General features: G+C 32.8%; 1 long non-coding RNA gene across 2 annotated transcripts in view; it reads right to left on the reverse strand.

Moving 5' to 3' along the window:
- LOC143236874 (uncharacterized) overlaps positions 1-21,218 on the reverse strand; it is a 74,812-nt gene that overhangs the window by 46,638 nt on the left and 6,956 nt on the right. Inside the window, exon 1 of one of the 2 annotated variants that reach the window (XR_013019783.1) lies at positions 9,892-10,171. The exons of the other annotated variant lie outside the window; for it this stretch is intronic. This is a non-coding gene — a long non-coding RNA (uncharacterized LOC143236874). Of the gene's footprint in view, positions 1-9,891; positions 10,172-21,218 lie in introns of those variants that run through there. 2 annotated transcript variants of the gene reach the window in all.

Raw genomic sequence — 21,218 nt, forward strand, 5'->3', positions numbered from 1 at the left:
GCCGACTACATGAAATTTTCGTTCTGTATCCCTCAGGGCCTTTTAAGAAATTTGCAACAGCAGTTTTACTACGCCCAATCTCAACAGCGATGGCACGTTGAGAGAGACTTTGCTTTTGCAGCTCGACAATTCTGCCACGTTCAAACTCTGTCAACATTTTAGCCTTTGCCGTATTTTTACCCAAAGTAACACAGGAGATGTCAGTGAGAGATGTTGACAACGCTAATGCTTGAACACAAATGACTAAATTTCGTTACGTGTTTACCGATTAACGCTTCGTTTTAGTATGGCCTTAAACTTTTGACCAGCTGGTATTTAGGCTAATTTCATAGTGTTCACATTTTCCCTATTAAATGCTAAAAAAAGTTTTTTATTTTAAAGTTCACTTTTCTTATTGTCATCTTTTTAAGCTCTATTCAAATGAGTGATTGAGTCTAACAACGCAAAGTGATTATTTTTCTTTAAGTTCATTGCCCTTAAAATTTGGGCCAGCAGTATATATTCGTTACATATCTTATACTAATTAGAAGATTTCTATAAACAAGGAAACTATTTTCAATAGTAAATAAATAAACACACTTAGGTAATTAATTAGAACAGTAGTCTAAATATATCAAACTAACTAGATTATCAAGTTTCTTTAGAAGTTTGAAAAAACTTAACAGATAAGGGTCTGATAGAATAACTCTACTAACATAGCATAGATTTTCATTCATCCATTTGGTTCACGGAATGGGTAACTTTCGACCGGTAAGTTTCGTGCGCTATTACACAATATAAAATACAGTGAAAAAACTTTATTATCAGTTTTCAGTGATGCAATGTGTGTCTTAATCTTTTCTTTTAAATTATTAATAATCAACTTATCTAATACATCTGTGTTCCTCTGTAAATTGAAACGATTCTTCTAAGTAGGCAAAAGAAAGTGACATTTCGAATGATTCACGTATATGACTGTCTTAAAAGTCTACTTGAAGCTTATGTTTGTTTGTTTGTTTGTTTCTGAATTTCGCACAAAGCTACTTGAGGGCTATCTGCGACCCTCAGGTTACGAGTCTCACGCCTTAACACGCTTGGCCATGCCGAGCCAAAGCTTATGTTATCTCACTAATATGATAATAGTACACAAGTGGCTTTGAAGGCAGATTATCAAAATATCATAGTTGGCCAACTGCAAACTGCAGGTCAAAAATTACATACAGAAAAAATAATCTATCAAAGAAAAAATACAACATCAAAAGGCAACATTATTATTATTCTGCAGTTTAACCCAAAATTCGTGACTTCACTAGATCGAAGAAATCCCTAAGATGTGGTGATAGATGTCTACATCATCAGATCCGGTTGTAGTATTTTCAACTTTCAATATTTAAATTATTTAGACTTGGGTTTAAAGAGTCCACAGTCAGCACAATAATCAAAGTTAGTTTTCATTTTAATAGCATCACAGCCAATTTTTTTTTTTTTTAAAGAAGGGTAACGAGAGGTCGGGTAGTGGCGCAGATGGTCTACTAAACTTAATTAAGAATACTCTTTTTCAGCATAAAAAGGAAGAAAGAATTGTTGCTGAAATAACTGAAGATTTAGGATGTTTACATTACAAAGAAAGGAAGATATAAAACTGACTTTAAACTGTGTTTAATAGCATTTCTATTGAGTTTAATATACAAATTAGTAATGACCAAAACCAAGAAACAGAAAATTCATAAATCAAAATATCAGTGACGACACCAGGTAAGAGAATGAAAACAAAGAAACTGATACCTGAACGGTAACTTTCACAGTCAATGTTTGTCGAACACAAAGTAGAAAAGAAGTTTTCGTCAGTAAGGATTATTTCAGACAACATTTGTTGAACACAAAATGGAAAAAGAAGTTTTCGTCAGTAAGGATTTTTCAGACAACATTTGTCGAACACAAAATGAAAAAAGAAGTTTTCGTCAGTAAGGATTACTTCAGACAACTTTCCTGTCAGCTTAATAAGAAGAAATATTATTTAGTGCACGTAAAATACCCATCATTTGCTGGGATGTCTTTACTCTTTGTAATGCCTCTGTTCGATAAAACACCAAAGATTACTTTCTAAAATGACTCAGATTTGTCATATTGTCGGTGTACACTTAGCCAGAAGAAAAGATATTTTAGAGTGACAAAATAAGTAAAAATATTTAAATAAAGTACATAAGAGCAGTAGCAGATAAATTACACCACATGGTCTTTGCAAGAAGAATCTGTTAAAGGAAACAGTGGACGAGCTTTAAGATGAGTTTCATTTACATCAGAATAATAATTTTCAAGATTCATCTTCAAATAAGAAGGACAGAATTTTTAACTAATAGATTTATTTTGTTATTTTTTCTTGAAAACTCTCTGTTCCCTCTTTTCCCTGGTGTTTTCTTTCGATGGATTTACTTGTTTATTTGTAATTAAATGCATAGCTACACATAGGGCTATCTGTGCACTCCCCACCACTGGCATTGAAACCTGGTTTCTAGCGTTGTATGTCTGCAGTTATTCCGTTGTGCCACTTGGAGGGGAGAAGTTGAAAAGAGTTAGAATTTGTTTGTTTTTTTAATTTCGCACAAAACTACTCGAAGGCTATCTGTGCTAGCCGTCCCTAGTTTAGCAGTGTAAGACTAGAGGGAAGACAGCTAGTTATCACCACCCACCGCCAATTTTGGGCTACTCTTTTATCAACGAATAGTGGGATTGAGCGTACCATTATAACGCTTCCACGGCTCAAAGGGCGACCATGGTTGGTGTGACAGGGATTATGAATCGAATGCCTTATTCACCTGGCCCTGCTAAGCCAGAAATCCAATTAAGATAAGTTTAATACTATATTTTAAATAAAATCTAAGACCACTATATGGGGTGTCATAAATTGCAGAGTTGTTTATAACCCTAGTCTCTAGATCAGTGGCTCTAAGAGTGGAAAATTTCTGGACTCTTGACGTACTCCAATCGATCTATAGAAGCCAAAATCATCTAACTGACAATCCAGTGAGATGTGACTTGATTAGGCTTATTGTTTAGGAACTGGGGGATAATAATGTTGCTGTCTCATGTAGTTTTTGTAAAACAGACTTGTTTCAAACTTTGCAAACCTATATCTTGTGTTATATATAGATTTACTTGCACGACAGCTGTGCCTATTCTCAGATTTTTTGGGTGAAGTAAGTACCAAGACACATAATTATTGAGGCATAACTTAACTGTTTGGATATTTTATTTCAAAGACTTGTTAACATACTTTAGATCTAGATGAATCACCGTCTAAACACGTTTCATAATGTATAACAGTCAAGAGTGTATACATCTCAAACAACCAGGCCAAATAACTGCAAGTCATGCTTATATATAGGACAAACAAATACATATATGTTGCAAACAACAAAATGGGAAGGGTTTGACAAATCTCAGATAGAGCAGAATCTGCACCGTAGTAACCAAACGGTCGTAGAGTTACACCTTATCAGATTTAACTTCAATTAGCAAGCCTTACGTACTTCTCTACAAGTTTACTTTAAAATTAGAAACACGATGTCTCACATCACTGTTAACGTCTACAGTCTCTTATACGTTTATTGTTCCTGTTGAAAGAGGATAAAAACAGTAAACGCTATCTAGGCTATTAAAATAAACCATTTATATCATGTTGTTCATTTTCTGGCTCCAAAAATATCTACATAAGAAACTAGTTTGAAAATAGGTCAGACCGAAGTTGATAGCCTATGCTGCAACACTTAGTGGTCATTGTGCAAGAATATATAATAAACATTAGATTAATCAAGAAGCCTAAATTATTACATTTGAATACTTAACCAATTAATGTAAAATCACAAGAAAAAATAGAAGTCTGTTTTAAGAACATTATATTCGCTGAAAAACATGAAACAAAACAAACTTTGTGAAATTTTTCTACTGCCATTAGTGAAATATTTTCCCATCTTCTGTCATACAATCCAGTAATGTATTTTTCTCTGATTTAAGTGTTATGTGTTAAGTGATAATTCCAAGTAACAGATCCGATTACCTTATTTTCAGTTGCTGCTACAATGTTGTGTTCGTTTATATAGATATAAGATTTTCTTTACTTGCATGCAAATTCTTGTTTTTACACTTTTTGAACTCACGGCACAATCGACAATGAGTGTTTTTTGTTTGTTTATTTTACTACGAATTCTCTCTACGTTCACCTTCATTTCATTTTCCTACCAAATTCTCAGAATGTACCAGCAGTAATACGAAATCATTCAGCATTTTTTTTTAGTTCACAATCATCTATTATTATTTTTTCAGCTTTTACTTATCGAAAACGAATCTCGATTTCACTATTATGTTTTGACGAAACAGGCCTGGCATGATCAGGTTGTTAAGGCTTTCGACTCGTCATCCGAGGTCGCGGTCATCTGAGGGTCGTGGGTTCGACCCACGAATCATCACCACTCATCGGCAACTCTTGGGCTACTCTTTTACCAACGAATAGTGGGATTGACCGTCACATTATAACGCCCTCACGGCTGAAAGGGCAAGCATGTTTTGTGCGAGCGGGATTCGAACCCATGCCCCTCGGATTACGAGTAGAAGCCTCAATCCACCTGGCCATGCCGGGCCTCCCAATGTTTTTATTTGTGTCCTTAAATGTCTTATGTCACACAAAGGAATGATACAAATGATCAAAGACGGTGTAGAAAAAGATACTAACCTCTTTAAAAGTAAAATCATTGGTGAATCTTGAGTTATTAACGTGTGGGATTATCGGAAAGGAAATCAAAAGAAACTGGATTAGTTTTAATTAACGTCAACCAGCGCCCCCTCGTTTCAATCATTCTTTTTTATCTCAATACATTTCCTACATTCTTATCTTTATTGGCTTTATTGCTTTGTGTTTCCGACGTATTTCAGCAATATTTATCTTCAGTTCTTTCCTTGCGGTGGATAAACACAGAAATCTCTTTTTTTTGCTTTAGGCTAAAACAATTAAACAAAATTTCAAGTCATGCACGCAATTAGAAATGAATCGTTTGAATTTTCTTCAAGCTATTATTCTGCAATAATCTTTGTTTCTGCCATTACATTGTTTTTAACTCTACACGAATCTCTGCCGTTGTTTTTTACGCAAGATTTTGTTCAAATAAATTAGAATCGAACAGTATTGTCACTTGTCAAGTTTTTGAACGTTTGAAAGGAATTTATAATGCATAAAAGAAATAAATATCAAAAATGTAAATTACTGCACGTTAACTCTAAGAGGCATCTTTTATTCTTCCATTACATTTATCAGGTTTCAGTTATTCAAATTATCGTGAGAGAATCCTACGATGTGATACAATGTCCATAATCCTGATTTCCTTTATTTTGTTTTATATAACTTTGGAATTATGGCTCTCTCGTAGCGATAGAATAGAATAGAATTTTCTAATGAATATGTAGATTAAATAAATTATCTTACATTCCATACATTTAAATTAAGTAATAAGGAAATAACAGACATATCCATTTCACGTCCCGATGAGGTCATCATATATAAAATCAGAATCACGGGAAGGAATGATATGGTATAAAGCTGTAACTTTAAAAGATAAAGGAAAGTGCAAAGTAGTTTAAAAGGTACATACTGGATAAACCATCTAAAAGTATCCTGGACGATCGCATTTAGGTTACTGTGTTCCAAGGCATGTAGGAACATAATATAAAAGAAACAAAACAAGCGAGTTATCTCGTATTACAAAAAGCTCTGGAATTTGCTGTTAGATTGTACTTCGAGAGACTACTGTGAACACAGACCGGAAAGAGAACAATTTTACAATGAACAAGAATATTTAACTTTATTTGATAAAATCAAACGACGTGAAACACCAGACTGATGAGCAAATTACAACTGGAAAATCATGGGAGTTAGATTGTATTGGCTCTTCATAAACAATTTTAAACTTTAATAAATATATAAACAAACCCAGCTAGTACTGTTGCAAAATAAATATTGCAAACTCTATTAATATATTTCATGTCACTATATGTACTAATGCATCGCATATACCTAGGATTTTATCTGATCCACTTCAGTTTTAACAGCCTCAAATATGACTTGTTTCAAAGAAAAATACGATTGCAAATATGCAGCTACATAGACAAGTAAACGACACTCTTTAATTGAAAGCAACAATTTTTTTTTATTATATCACTCTTAGAATGTTTGCAATATTTATATGCAACCAGGAAAATACAAAAGAAAAAAATTATATTTTCTCGAAATTACTGTTTATAATTGACTAAAACGTACATTTCTCCAATTGACGAGCTAATATTCTCCATTCTCTCTATGTCTCAGGAACCTCCTTTTCATTTAACAATAGTCTGCACCTCCCCCTTAAGTGTGGTCAAGGATCACCAGAGAGCTTGAGGCTCCATTCGAGATATTGAAGTTAAGATATTTCACAATTCGAAAACAGAACTATGATATTAGGCAAATCTACAAAAATGCACATTTTATGATACGATAAAATAGGAAAAATACTTAAAATTCTAAATGAACTTGTTGGGTCTATTATATTATGTTTTTTATCTTACTTTAGTAGGACCACGAGACGAGCTGGTAGAGCGAAATGTTTGTGGACTCACATCTTTAAAAACCAGGTACACTTGGTGGGCAGAGTAGAGATAGTCTATTGTGTAGCTCTGTGCTTAACTTCAAACAAACAAACAAACAAACAATTTAGCTGGTCAGGGCTGACTGAACGATGCGAATTTAGGACCCTGTTTTATTATAAGTACATAATTATTGTAATATATATAGTTCTTTAGTATTTATAATTGATTTCACGCCAAAACTGCTCAGCCTTTCCATTTTATGTAAACAGGAAAAATATCAAACTAAATGAATAAATATAGTTACAAAATAAATATTATTATAGTAATTATTACAGTAAACGTTTACGTAATTGATAACTAAATAAATATTTTAAACACAAGACTTAAACTGAAATACAGATGGTATTTCTTATTAATACAAGAAGTTTGTTTCTCCAATTTTATTAATACCGCTTTATTTAAGGTACATTACATCAAATATCAATGTTTTGGGTTTTATCTATACATGGAATTACAACAATAATTGTAAACGTGCTTTACAAGGAAAACCCTTAATTCTTTACGTCTTTCCTCACGAAAACATTGTTATCAAAGATTACACATCAATAAACAGGTTGATCTTCACAGTGAGAATAGGTTCGTATATCTTTGGACGTGCAAGTATTTTACAAAACAGTTAACATATGTGTGGCCCTGAAATAACTAAAGAATCTTTTATTTGGTTTTCGCCCAACTCCTAGATCCGGGAAACCCCAGGTATTACATACGTAAACTTCTTGTCAAGATGTTTGTCTATTGTTAAGTATATAATCAATTTTTTTACTTTTTGACTGGCTTAGCAGAGTAAAATAACATAAGTTATTTTATTATTAATTTAATATGAAGTCTTAATAATTTTTGGAAACCAATTTATAACATCGAAAGTTGGATTTTTTAGGTAAGCTATGTCATAAGAAAAAAAGGCTTAACTGATCAGATCTTAATATTTTATTCGGAAGATCACAGTCATCATTAATAATTTTTAAAATTGCAAATATTATGCATTTCATACCCTACATAAACTATGTATGAGAATAATATATTTCGTTTCGTATTTGAACTGGCAACAAGCTGTTTTCGATATTTTTGCCATATCTTCAAACTGATAATATTAATTCAAATGTCTCTTAATAAATGAAACGTTATCTTATGATACATTATAATATTATAATAGATCTGTTGATTGTTTTGTATTTTGCGCAAAGCTACACGAGGGCTATCTGCGCTAACCATCCCTAATTTTGCATTGTAAGACTAGAGAGAAGGCAGCTAGTCATCACCACGCACCACCAACTCTTGGGGTACACTTTTAAAAACGAATAGTTAGATTGACCGTAAAATTATAACGCCCCCACGGCTGAAAGGGCGAGCATATTTGGTGTGACGAGGATTGTAATTTGAGGGTCGTGAGTTCCAATCCTCGTCACACCAAATATGGTCGCCCTTTCAGCCGTGGGGGCGTTATAATGTTACAGTCAATCCAACATTCGTTGGTAAAAGAATAAGAAAAACAATTAAATACTAGAGTGTAAAAAAATTGCTTCTCTAAAATGAAGTTATGCATCAAACGAGAACCCACAAATAAAAATAAACAAGTTTTATCAGATTCAGTATCAAAACTTTGTTTGCGAATTATAACACAATATTAATATATCTTGGAGTTTTTTAAATTGTGTTAGAATGAACGTGAATTTCACACTAATTGAAAGTGTCATGCAGTTCTCGGAACACTTTGATGCTAATAAGTTTCTTTAATATGTTATTTTTAAAAGCATGGAAGCATGCTAATGATGTTAGAAATTCCTTGTTGTACTGTAAGACTATTTCAGTACGTTTTTTTATTTTAAAAATTTAATATTAGTAGGAAGGAACTTTAACTTTTGCTTCTTAAGACTTAACTCATAAACCAGGGAATATGTGTTGTTCGTGTTTAAATGAACACTTAGAAGATTAGTAAGAACCTTTTTTGGATTCAGTGCTTCATAATGTTGAATTTTTATTTTTATTTTTACATATATCATGTAAACATGTAACCCTTGGTGAAACATATAACTACAACGTTACTTAGTTATTAACTAGAAATTTTGTGAATAATGACTTTTTTTCTTGTTTAGCTTCTACTGACTAAAACTTTTTTTAGACTTCCTGTAACCTTCTAATTGTAATTGCACTTATCTAAATTTATCTGTTTGTGGGCTCCCTAGTAGCACAGAAATATGTCTGTGGACTTATACCACTAAAAACCGAGTTTCGATACCCGTGGTGGACACAGTAGAGGTAGCCCCTTTATGGAGTTTTGTGCTTAATAATTTGTTGGTGATGTACACCACAAGTCTTACGGTATTCAAATAATGCAACATCTTTGATCTAAAAACAACAGCTACGTTACTGTATTAATTGTACAGTGTACATTTTTATAGTTTCTGCAACAACTAGTGAGGAATTCATCTAATTAGTTTAAAGGTTGTAATGAAGTCTTAATCCTGGATATGCTCCAAATTCTATTGCATTTTACCTGAGACTGATGAATGCTTTTAATACCAACATAATATTACCATGACAACTGTGTTATATTCCTTTTTTATTTCTTTTTATAAATTTAAGCTCCTACAATTTTATCAGGTAAAACACTCCTTAAATCACGTATGTGTGGGTTTTCTTATAGCAAAGCCACATCGGGCTATCTGCTGAGCCCACCGAAGGAAATCGAACTGCTGATTTTAGTGTTGGAAATCCGTAGACATACCACTGTACACTAAATGGAAGGCGGTCAATATTAAATGGAATATATTGTCATAAAAGCTGATTGCATATGAAAATAATGGGCATTTTTCCACTGTGTGCTTAATTAGACAAACTTATTAACTAAAATATTAAGAATGTTATTTTAACTTGGACGAATTGTTTTCGATTAGATCTTCATAGCTTGATAAACTCTTCCAGAATAACATTCTCAGCTCTTATTTACTCCACGGTGCTAGATAATGTATAGGATAAGGTCTTGGCTCATTTATAGAGAAGTCCTAAAACACCCATTCCAGCCCCAGAAAACTGAAGTCTCCCAAAAGCCAAGTTCAAAATTATGAGCGACCTTGTGACGGGTGGTTTAGGCCCCTTTTGTGCCACCTTTGTTTTTCATATAGATAACAATACCCCTCCCTCACGTCCTTCTGCTAAGATCAAATGATGTGAAAATTAGATCAAACAAATTCATAAACACACTATGTAAATTAATATATTATCAAATGGAATACTTACATACATAGTTACGGGTCGGCTATATGCATATTACAATAAATCATCCATGATTTTACTCTGTCCAGAACGTCATGTCTATGATATGTTTTTATCTCCTGGTTTTACAAATGCTAGTATCAAATCCTAATCCCTATGTAAGTTTCACATGACAGTTTTGATCTCCATGTAAGCTTCACATAACAGTTCTGAACTACTTAAGAAAGCGCCTGACCTACGAACCATTCACCCATGTATTTGTTGCCATCTCTTTTCATCAAAAATAATTTCTCACGTGACGTCTAGGACGATCTATTCTTGATTGTCATGTCTAAAACTATTATATATTTTCATTACACAAACCTTAATATTTCTTTTACATGACGTGCATGATTTCAGGAGAACAAGAAAACCTATCTAAACCAAATCGTAGCCCACGAGTTACAGATGTGTTTAATTTAAAATAAAAGTGCATTATGATATATTCAGTAGCAAGGTCTAGTGATTAGCTTTTAATGTTTTTTTCCATTACAAATTACGTGTTTTAATAGATAATTCTATGTGTTATGAATTTATTGTCAAGCATGTTAATGTGGTAATTGTTTTAACGCCGATTTGTTGGTTGATCAAGATTTTGAAATCACATCAAGGGAGTTTTACATGCATATGGTTATATAGCTATTAAATGTAATTATGATTCTTGTTGTTTTTTTCTTTCTAAAATTTAGTAGTATGAAACATATGATTATTCTTAAAGGACTTGTAATGTTTAATGTAGAAAATGTACCTTAAAATTTGTTTTGTAAAAGATCGTCATTACAGTAATTTTCTGGTGAATAGTTAAGTTTTACATTTCTGGGGATACAAAGACAACAGGTGCTCTTATTAAACCTTTTGTTTGTCTCATAATAATATACCAGTTTGACAAAAATTATAACTTTGTCTTATAATTCTGACTTAATTCCTCAGTTTCAAAGAGTCGACGGTTTAGAACCTTAAAAGTAAAGTTTATATGCGATACGCAGTAACTTTAATAGAAACTCCTAAAATGAGTTGGGACATACTTTGTATGTTTTTACACATTAATGTATAAAGCTTTGGTAATATATATTTCTTTATGAGAGTAGTAAAATATGTATAATATTTATAATAATGTGCATTTCAAATGGAGAGAAAGATCAGGTTTTTCCTTTTAGTTTTATCAGGTGAATCCTAATTCGCGTGATCATTTCGGAGCCACGAAGTCGGCGATAATTAAAGATTTAGCTAACTTAGAAGGGCAGTGTGTTTATTAAGATCTCATTTTTCTACACGTACTTGTCACGTTCACTGCTCAAGGATGCGGTGGTTTGAGATTATAAGCTGTGCGTTTCTCGCACATACAGAGTTAGTTAACGGAGAGTCACCACGCACACACACACACTCACACTCAGTACATAAAAAAAAAAATGCCGAATATCTCAGGAAAATAAGGTTTATCCTTGACAGCAATGCTAGTTTGTGTTAAGAATGAAAAATGTTTTTACTGTATGGGAAAACGAATATGCCTTACATGCATTAATTATATGTCTAAAAAACCTTTACAGACTCAGCTCGCCTCAAGGTCATGTTTACGAATATTCGAAAATCCTTGATCATATCTGGGACGCATCTCGTTTTCGAGTTGTGTTTTTCATAACACTGTAATATAATAAGTAGAAACAAAACAAGACCGCTAGGTAGTCTATTAAAATGTCAAATGGCATTTCGTGTTTGATTTGTAAAAAGTATTGTGACTCTCAGCTTTTAACCTTATATACTCGGGCTGAAAGAAGTTCAGTAATACATTATATGTGTATTTATATATTGGTTGTTTCTGATGAATGTTGAGTGTATTAAAACAGTGCACAATTGTAACATACATACCGATAAAGGTCCAACCAGTATCAGTTTTACATATGTAAGTGTATAATCAGATAGGGTATGAATGATTTCACTCACAAGGCTTCTACTGCATACAGCTCACTGTTTCAAATCTTGACTTGTAAGACAAGAAACCATATAACATGTAGAACGTCAAAGCAAAATACAAACTTAAACAAAAATAGTTCTTTGAGATATAATGACACCAACTCTACTTAGGTAAGATTATAGATCAGTTTTGGTCCCAGATAAACATTAGTTTATCGGTCCCGGTTCCAGCCTGCCTTCTTTTGCTGTTGACGTAGAACAGTAATGAGGAAGAACTTTTCTTTTTTTTGCTGTTTTAAAAGAACCTGAAAGATATCTTAATTCGAAGTTTAATTGTACTTAAAATATGATAATACTGGTGTTGACTTGATACTGAAGATCGGTTTCCATTCAGTTTTTATACTTGGCGCACATTTTTCACATTGATACTTGTGCTGATTTAATTTAATTTTATACAAATATTCATATTTTTCAGAAATATATGGTAAAAAAACGAAATAACACACAGCAGTATAGGGGGACTACAGGTCTGGAGAAGCGCCAAGTCGCCCCACAATTACATGTGTTATGTGCATTTTCTCGTTTCAGGTAGGTTACAAACTGTATAAATCAAAGTTGTTCAGTCTATAATGACTATAATTAATGACTGTTAAATTTACTTCAATGCCAGGTAATTTACTTTGAATCACAGTTTTACAGTATTTTTTGCAAGTATTTGGTAGCAAAGGCAGGATTCAGACAAGAGTTTTAGTGGTTATCTAAATTTTTATTACATGTATTAACACTAACTTTAGTTCGCTCTCAACTTTGTAAACCCATTTGATCTTACCTTGTGTTTTAGAGTAAAATACAGCCAGAATTGCACCTAAAATGCACAAAAAATTTGTCTATCAGTTTCGTTTCGGAGTTGCTTTCAGTTCGCATTCTCTTGTTCTCATTAAAAAATAACATACTTCCTCATGAACTATGAAAAGTTTTAAAAAATAAATAAATCCGTAGTAAAGGAAGATAAGTAACCTTTACCGAAAGACCGATTTTTAGTTGCAGCATTCGAACCTAGACTGGCTTGTAATATTACCCTGTATATACAGATTGAAGAGAGGATATCTAAATTGACATTCTTTCTCTTTTTTTTTAAGAATAACGACTACATGACATTAGTGTCCTGTAACAAGTTATTTACCATTAATCATTTTTTTACTTCTCTTTAACATTCTACGAAGAGAACAACAACCGATAGACCCATACCTGCAATGTAATTTTATATTTTCAGACGTAATGATCCCTTATAGATATTTCCTAACTTTTGTAATTGTTCGTTTAATATCATAATTCACTGTTGTACATTTATGTAGGTTTATCTAAAGTTCTTCGAGCCATTTGAATGTTGTACAAATATAACAGATAAATAAAAGGATTATACTGGCTTGTAAACCTATAAGCAACGCAGATTCTGTTTTGTAACTTGTAAGAAGTTGCTGTTTTTCCTTTAACTTAATGTAAATTATTTTAAGTCACTTTGAAATTTTCTATACTCACAAAGAAATATCTTTGAAGCTCCTCGTGGAAACACCCGAACACCCTGTATTTATGTTAAGAAAGAAGACTGTGTGTATCAATCTTGTTGGCAAATATCGTAAGCTTAACACATGTTGACATTCATTTAACTTCTAAATTAAATTAAAATTTCCGAATATTTGAAACCGTAATATGTAACACAATAAATCAGAGACTCGTCTGTGATAAATTATAATACGTAACATGATACTTCTAATTTGTGGCTTGATAAACTAATTGAATAGCACTATTCGGTAGTCATGAAAATGAATCTAAACATTCTGAAACGTCAGAGGGAAAAAGAAAGTCAGAATTGAGCAATGATGTTTTCTATGGTAAATTAGATTACGATAGTCAAGTGCTCAAAACATATTTGCCTGCAAGTGAAGATTAAGAATCTCACTATTTTCACACAAACCTCTTGCATGTAAGTATTTTAAAATAAATGTAAAACACAATACGGATCTTCTTATGGTATATAGTTAAGTTGACAAGGAAAAGAATAAAGAAAATTCTAGACTTCATAATAAAGAGGTATAACCAGAAGCGGTCTTACTTATTCTGGGGTACCAAGCAGAATTGGATAAATGGGGCTACGTAGTGATGAGGAAACTCAGAAGTAGATTAAAAGGCATAGCATCGGAAGCTTTTCCCTGCGTAGGGCCCTGGGCAATTGTTTTTACTCCACATTTCATAATGTATACGCTTGTACAGCTTAACATTTATTTTAAGTTTACCATCATGGTTAGGCATTGATCATCAGCGCTCTTCCATTTAACTAAAAAATGGCAGCGTGCTGTCTTGTTTTTCGATCAATCTTGAAAACGTTCTAATAATAATCATCAAATAACTTTTTAAACGCCAAAATTTGGCGTAGTATCAAATGTTTGTTTGGTTTGTTTTGAATTTCGCGCAAAGCTACACGAGGGCCACCTGCGCTATCAAATGTCAATAGGTCTAAAACTTTTGATAAAAAGCGCTCCTATCTCAAATGATGAGTTCTGGTGTTGGTAAAAAAACCTCATGGACAAAGACTTGTGGGAGAAAAGCGATGGATCTAAAATGCTATTTTGAAACCTCTATGATTTTGAATCCTTAATAAAGAAATGAAAAGGAGTGTGAAAAAAAAATTAACGTGATTTTTTTATCTCAAATAATAAAATTGTAACATTTTGTATAACCAATTATATATACCACTAAAGTGAGTTAAAGTGGTTTCTTGTACCGAGCTGAATAAAATTGTTGAACATATTTTGTTGTTTGTTTCGAATATTCGTACTATCTGTGCTAGCTACCCCCATTTTCAATTAAAGAGAAGACAACAATACAATGGTACCCAGGACCAACTAATAGATTTTCAAAGTCACTCTTATAACGTACTATTAGGTGTAATTTGTTGTCGTTTTTTTTTGTTTTTTTTTGCAGCAACTGGACGCTAAAAGTGCACATTAACTTAACTAGAAGGTAACGGTTGTCTCTTTTAAGTAAAGTTTATTCAGCATTATTGTCTTTAATATATTATTACAAACTTTCATTGCTCAGCTCTAAAACTCAGTTGTTGCTTTTTCTTACTTATAAATGATTAAACGAGAGACGTGTGAGAAAAGGTTTTCTTATCACACTGGAATTAAATCAGTACCAAGGCTTCAGCCCTTCATGCATTATTCTTGACTGATAGAAAAAAGCAAATACATTTTCAAATGCACAGTTAAACAAATATTTTGCAAAACGTTTGAAGGATGAGCTTAAAGAAAAAATGGATTTTAATAGTTGTTCAGTTGAGTTAGCTTGTTGTTGTTTTTTTTTAATTTCGCACAAAGCTACTAGAGGGCTATCTGTCCCTAATTTAGTAGTGTAAGACTAGAGGGAAGGCAGCTAGTCATCACCACCCACCACCAACTCTTGGGCTACTCTTTTACCAACGAATAGTGGGATTGACCGTCACATTATACACCCCCACGGCTGGGAGGGCGAGCATCTTTAGCAAAACGCGGGCGCGAACCCGCGACCCTCAGATTATAAGTCGCACGCCTTACGCGTTTGGCCATGCCAGGCCATTGAATTAGTACCTTACTTATAATAGACAACAAATTGCATACGGTCCCCCCCCCCCGCTAGTACAGCGGTATGTCAACAGATTTACAACGCTAAAATCAGGGGTTCGATTTCCCTCAGTGAGCTCAGCAGATATCGCGATGTGGCTTTGCTATAAGAAAACACACACACACACACACATGCATACGGTCTGCCCTAAACCTAAGAGTAACAGTAAATCTAAACCATCCGACAAAAGAATTATGCACTAAAATCTCCGACAGACTTTTGTAAAGTACCATTTAATGGCATCATACAATTTTTAAGCAGTGACTAAAGTTGACGGAAATTGAATCAGGTTAATTTAAGTACTCAAAACATCTGCCCTGTAGTTTCAAGGGTTGAATTCTACAGAGGTTTTGTTTCCGATTTTTAAATATCCAATGAAAATACAGCTGCTTTTATGATAAATATAAATATCAAACATAAATGTATCTTAACAAGTAATTAGCAGAAAAAAATAGTTCCTTGCAAATATTCAGCATACATCAAAGTGTTTTTCAACATAAGTTATATGATTATTATGTTTCTCACATAATTATACAATTAATGATATATATATTTAAAACTTTAGTATGCATTCATCCGTAATGTTGTAATTTATAAAACCAATTATGTTTTCTTAAACAAAAAATAGATTTTTTAACAACAGTTCTATCAGTGTGTGTTCTATGAGAATATATCTTCTTGTTACTAGTAAGATTTAATAATAAAGCTTCGCGTGTCTAAAGTAACAATTGAGTTACAAAGAACGCGGTAGAAAATGACAAACTGAAACTATAGCAGATACCGTTGATTGTCTGTTCCTAATATTTTATTTTTGAAGAGAAAGACAAACGCAGCTGCAAAATCGTGATAGAATAACAGCCTCTATGCTTTCTTATCGATATTCACATGGCTTTTTAAATTTGTTATTTTAATGATACGTTAGTTTGCAAGACAACTATTTGTTCTTTTTATAGTTCTTAGATTGTTTATGTTGATAAAAAACATCAATAGATGTTTTATCCACATTCTTTTCAAGTGTATATACGATAAACGCTTAGTTTTGGAAAGCTTTTAACATCAAAGGATTGTTTATTTGTTTGTTTTGAATTTCGCGCTAAACTACACCAGAGCTATCTGTGCTGGCCTTCTTTAATTTGGCGGTGTAAGACTAGAGGGAAGTCACTTAATCATCACCAAACATCGCCAACTTTTGGGCTACCCTTCTACCAACGAATAGCGAGATTGGCAATAACATCATAACGTCCTCACGGCTGAAATAGCGAACATGTTTGGTGTGACGAGGATTCGAACTCGCGACCCTCAGATTACGAGCCGAGCGCCCTAACCGTCAGACAATGTCGGGCCTAACGCCAGAGGAAGGATGCTTTAAGCACAAAGTTTGTTTGTGCTGCGCCTATCATTCTGTTATATTTCAGTTTTGTGACACATCTTTTCAAATTAGTTAGTTTCGATAAGAGAAAATGATTTTACTACATATACAAAAAAATCAAAAGCTTAATATAATAGAATTAAATTTGAGTTATCTGTTCAGTAATATGTACGACATTACTTCTCACGCTTTTTGTTAACTTGAAGATGACCTAATAAGGCCAAAACATTGTTCTCTGCTTTATTAGTAAAAGTGCTAATACCCATACCAGCCGTCCTGAGATACATTTTTACTTCTCTGAGTTTCTCGTCATCACGAATCACGAAGTTTTTTTAGTTTGTTTTATGAATTAAGAGCGCAGGTGTTGCAACTACTGATAGGTAAGTAGGTTCGTGATGCCTACCAATTCATTAATGCTGAGAAAGTTAATAACACTTTTGAAAAATATAGTTGAAATCTTAGCTCTAAAACGAACAAGAATTACTCCATAGTTTTTATACGTGGAACTCCATACTATTTTTGGCAGAGGAAAATTAAATTATCCATTGCACACAAAGCACATTAAGTTTGATACGCGATTGTTTCATTGTACTTAGTGGAAAGGAAAAGAGGAAAGTTCCACTTAAAATGAAACATCGTACTGTTAAAACATTTGGACACTTCTTAAACATTTGACGTGGCTCATCCACTTTTCACTGCAAGATATCAAACAGACAGGTTACAGATTTTTTGAGAAAGTTATATTATATTTTGCGAGGCACATAACAGCCATAACCGATATAAAAGCTGCAGTGAAAAAGGATTTATCTCAACTATATTTCGGTATTTTTTTGACGCTGAGTAAATATTGTGATGCCACCAGAAACTGGTCACTTTTGAGAAACGTAACGAAATTGGTATCACATATATATTTTAATATTGATGTATGTTTAAGTTAAATTTATATTTAGGAATTTACATAACTTATACTGTTAAATTTTTATTGCAAAACTTCCGCAGGTTGTAGAAAATTCTCAAGTGTAAGAATTAACAATAAATATGTATGTAAACACTGGTGCATCGTCCATATTGTTGTGCAAACTGAAATTTCTAGGAACTCTCCTCCCGTTTATAAATATAGCCACGTATCGTGCCAAGATACTGTATATATTATTGGTTTGGTATAATTGGTATACGATAAACATTGGAAGCTATAACTGTGATTAACGCCTATTAATCGGGAAACTTCACGTATTAGACCAGGAACGTTTATGTATTTCGAACATTACGAACTATTTAACCTCATCGGATTCACATTAGTATTTTCATTAATATAACATTAATATAATTTGAAATACTTAACATGATGCAAACTTTGTATTGTGAATATATTGCTGTAGAGAAATGATGATAGTCCTAGCAATATGATTTAGAGTTTATTCTCTTGATTCCATGAAACGCTAATTTTCACTTCATTACACTTAAAGCCTTATATTTCATTGGTGTGTCTTTGGCAAATTTAATCGTGTGGCTTCAAGCCATGTGATACTACGATACGAGCGCTTAAATCACAAAGTTCTTGTGAAAGCACTCTATATACCACAGTAGCATGCAACCTTTTTTATTGCCTTAAAATAACATACGACATGACATCAGAAATGACTCAGTAACATCTTCGTTTGACTTTCCGCTTAGATAGACAAGAGCTATGTACGCTAGCCATTCCTGATAAATTAGAGATAAAGCAGCTAACAAACAGCACCCACCACCAACTACTGAGCAACTATAATAGAATAGTGGAATTTGAACATCATCTTTCAATCTAAAGTGCAAAGAGCAGTGTGTTTTGGCGGTAAAGGGATACAAATCACGAAACCTCAGATTCACACACGGGGACACTAACTGTATAACTACAAGAACCGTTTCTACGTAGTTCTGAAGAAACCTAGGAGCTAGAATTAATACTAAATATCTCTATTTAGAATAAAATATAGTTATATAAAATCGAAAACATACTCAACTGTGACTGAATAATGCAACATTACCATGGGAGGGTAAGATCAGTAAAGCTGGGTAATGGCTTTGCAATAAACTTAAATACCGCAATGTAAGCGTTTGAAAAAGTACACAATCTAACGTACGCAATATTTTGTCCTACGCTTTATTTACATTGACCGAAGAACAGGATTGCTGTTATTTGAAGACATAATAATGTATCTAAACTTTACTAATGTAGAAACGTCTGTTAAAAATTGTCTCTACCAAGAACTTGGTAAAGAAAACGAGTACTAACTAGGAAACAGATTTTATCATGAATAATCATTTTGATGCGAGGGGATACTGTTACGGCAGTGGCAAGTTTATAATAGCAGGAAGTTCATGGGAGGAGCTATTAATTTACATGATGTTTGCAGACGAGCGTTTCGATGCTTTACTACACATGTTAAGATGACGTAAGTTCATCATGTCACGTTTCTTCTTAAAGTACTTAATTAAGCGAATAGACTATGTGATATAGTAATGACATTTTTCTTCACAGTAAAAAAATAATTAGTCGGTATATGTCAAAGAGCATTGTAGTTTCATTTTACTTGCAAAAAGTAAGATCCAGGTACTTAACGCTGCCGTAAATAAATTAGGTCCACTAATTAATATTAAGTTCATAAGTTAGCATAGACGCATTTCCAGCATGCGTTTACTTGTATCATAACGTTCTAATTCGTTATAGTTCCGCCAAATTTCATAAAATAGGTTGTGTTAACAGAAATATTATTTAAGTAAAAGCAAGCATTTAGCAAAGACATGCTACACTGTGTGAGTTAGAAGTACGTTCCTTTCTAGCTGATGCATGCATGATCAAACCACATGTGTTGTGATGTACAGTCTATAAGAAACAAAAATCAGCCCGAAATAAATAAGAATTTCAGATAAGTAAAAGTTAACATCTGATCACTTTCGGATATGTCATCTCTGATTTTACATAGGCTTGTTAAAACTTACAACTTAAATTTATCTAAACTTCTAACTAAATATTTGGTTTACTTTCTCTCAACTTAGATGCAAAATTTTCATGGTTATTATAAACTAAATTACCGATAGTCTAAGTTTTATATGTAGAGTTGATGTTCAAAGACCCCAATAAAAGGGTAAGTCGAATCGCCATTCCGAATATTAAAAAAAATCATTTATCTTAAGTTGTTTTTCATCTTTCTTGTACCTGACTCAAATTTAACAGAGATATGGTTTTATGTTTTCTTTTGTTTTTGATCAATAATTGTTATAAAGTATAATTCGTCTTGGTTAATTACTTAATACCCACAACCTTGTGTTTGTGTAGTGTTCGCATATTGGTTTTCAGTGTGCATCAGTGTTGTCTCATGTAGTTACTATTATAATTAATTACTCCATTCAACTTCTCTGGAAGTTAAAAACAGTCACTTTATTCTTGGAGAATACAGTAAGATGCACAGATGCTTGACCTGGTCTGCACTGCGTGGAGCTCAATGTGTTCTAGTTTGTAGCTACAGTATGTTTGGTCATTGAGGTTCGTAGAGTCAGGGTGTATCAGAATGCTACAGGTTTTTGTAGTAAGTAATGTTAAAGATAAAACTCAGTAAGAAACAAATTTTACAGTGCGTGAAATCTAATGACTCAAGAGTTTGCTTACGGCTGATGTAAATTTATATTATTTAATTTTAATGTTTTTTACTTGTCTGTTTTTTAGTAGTTATTGCACAAACAATCAAATATGTGACACTTTCGTTAGCTAAGCTATAACTAAATCAGAGTTTTAACAGGTTACTTTCTAATTACGTATTTTTTAAATACATGCAAAACTTTATTTTGTTTAGAACATACGTGAGGTTAAAACTGAAAATAAATAACACAACTCATTGTTCTAATCTTACTCAGGCGTAAACCTGAATGATTTTGTTAAATAACACTTGGTCCAAGTATACACCAAATTACAGTAAAACGTCGAATCTCCCCCATCCCTAGTTTCACTTCGGATACTAAACACCTGTCAAAATACATTCTAGTGTTATGAACGTAACTGAGTTTTTTTTGTTACTTATATTTGCTCTTTCGTTTTATTTGTTTTTATGTGCGTTATGGTACATTATCTTTTGGATAAGTGATCTAAACAATGATAAGAGTCAAAAAGAGTCATAAGTTTACTTCATTTATATGAGAAGCATACTTTTCGATTCTTCTTTAGCATACGTACAGAACGTATTTGTAGAACGTGCTTAAGAAACTATCGATTTATATGACATTTTAGAGCAAACTATCTTGAATTCTCAATAAACACCAATATATCATATGTAAAACAGCGCATTTATAAAAATATTTTATATTTACCTTCAATTTTACATATAAGCCCAGAGCTAAG

The sequence above is a fragment of the Tachypleus tridentatus genome, chromosome 13, assembly GCF_004210375.1.
Source record: "Tachypleus tridentatus isolate NWPU-2018 chromosome 13, ASM421037v1, whole genome shotgun sequence".
Classification (NCBI taxonomy): Eukaryota; Metazoa; Arthropoda; class Merostomata; order Xiphosura; family Limulidae; genus Tachypleus; species Tachypleus tridentatus.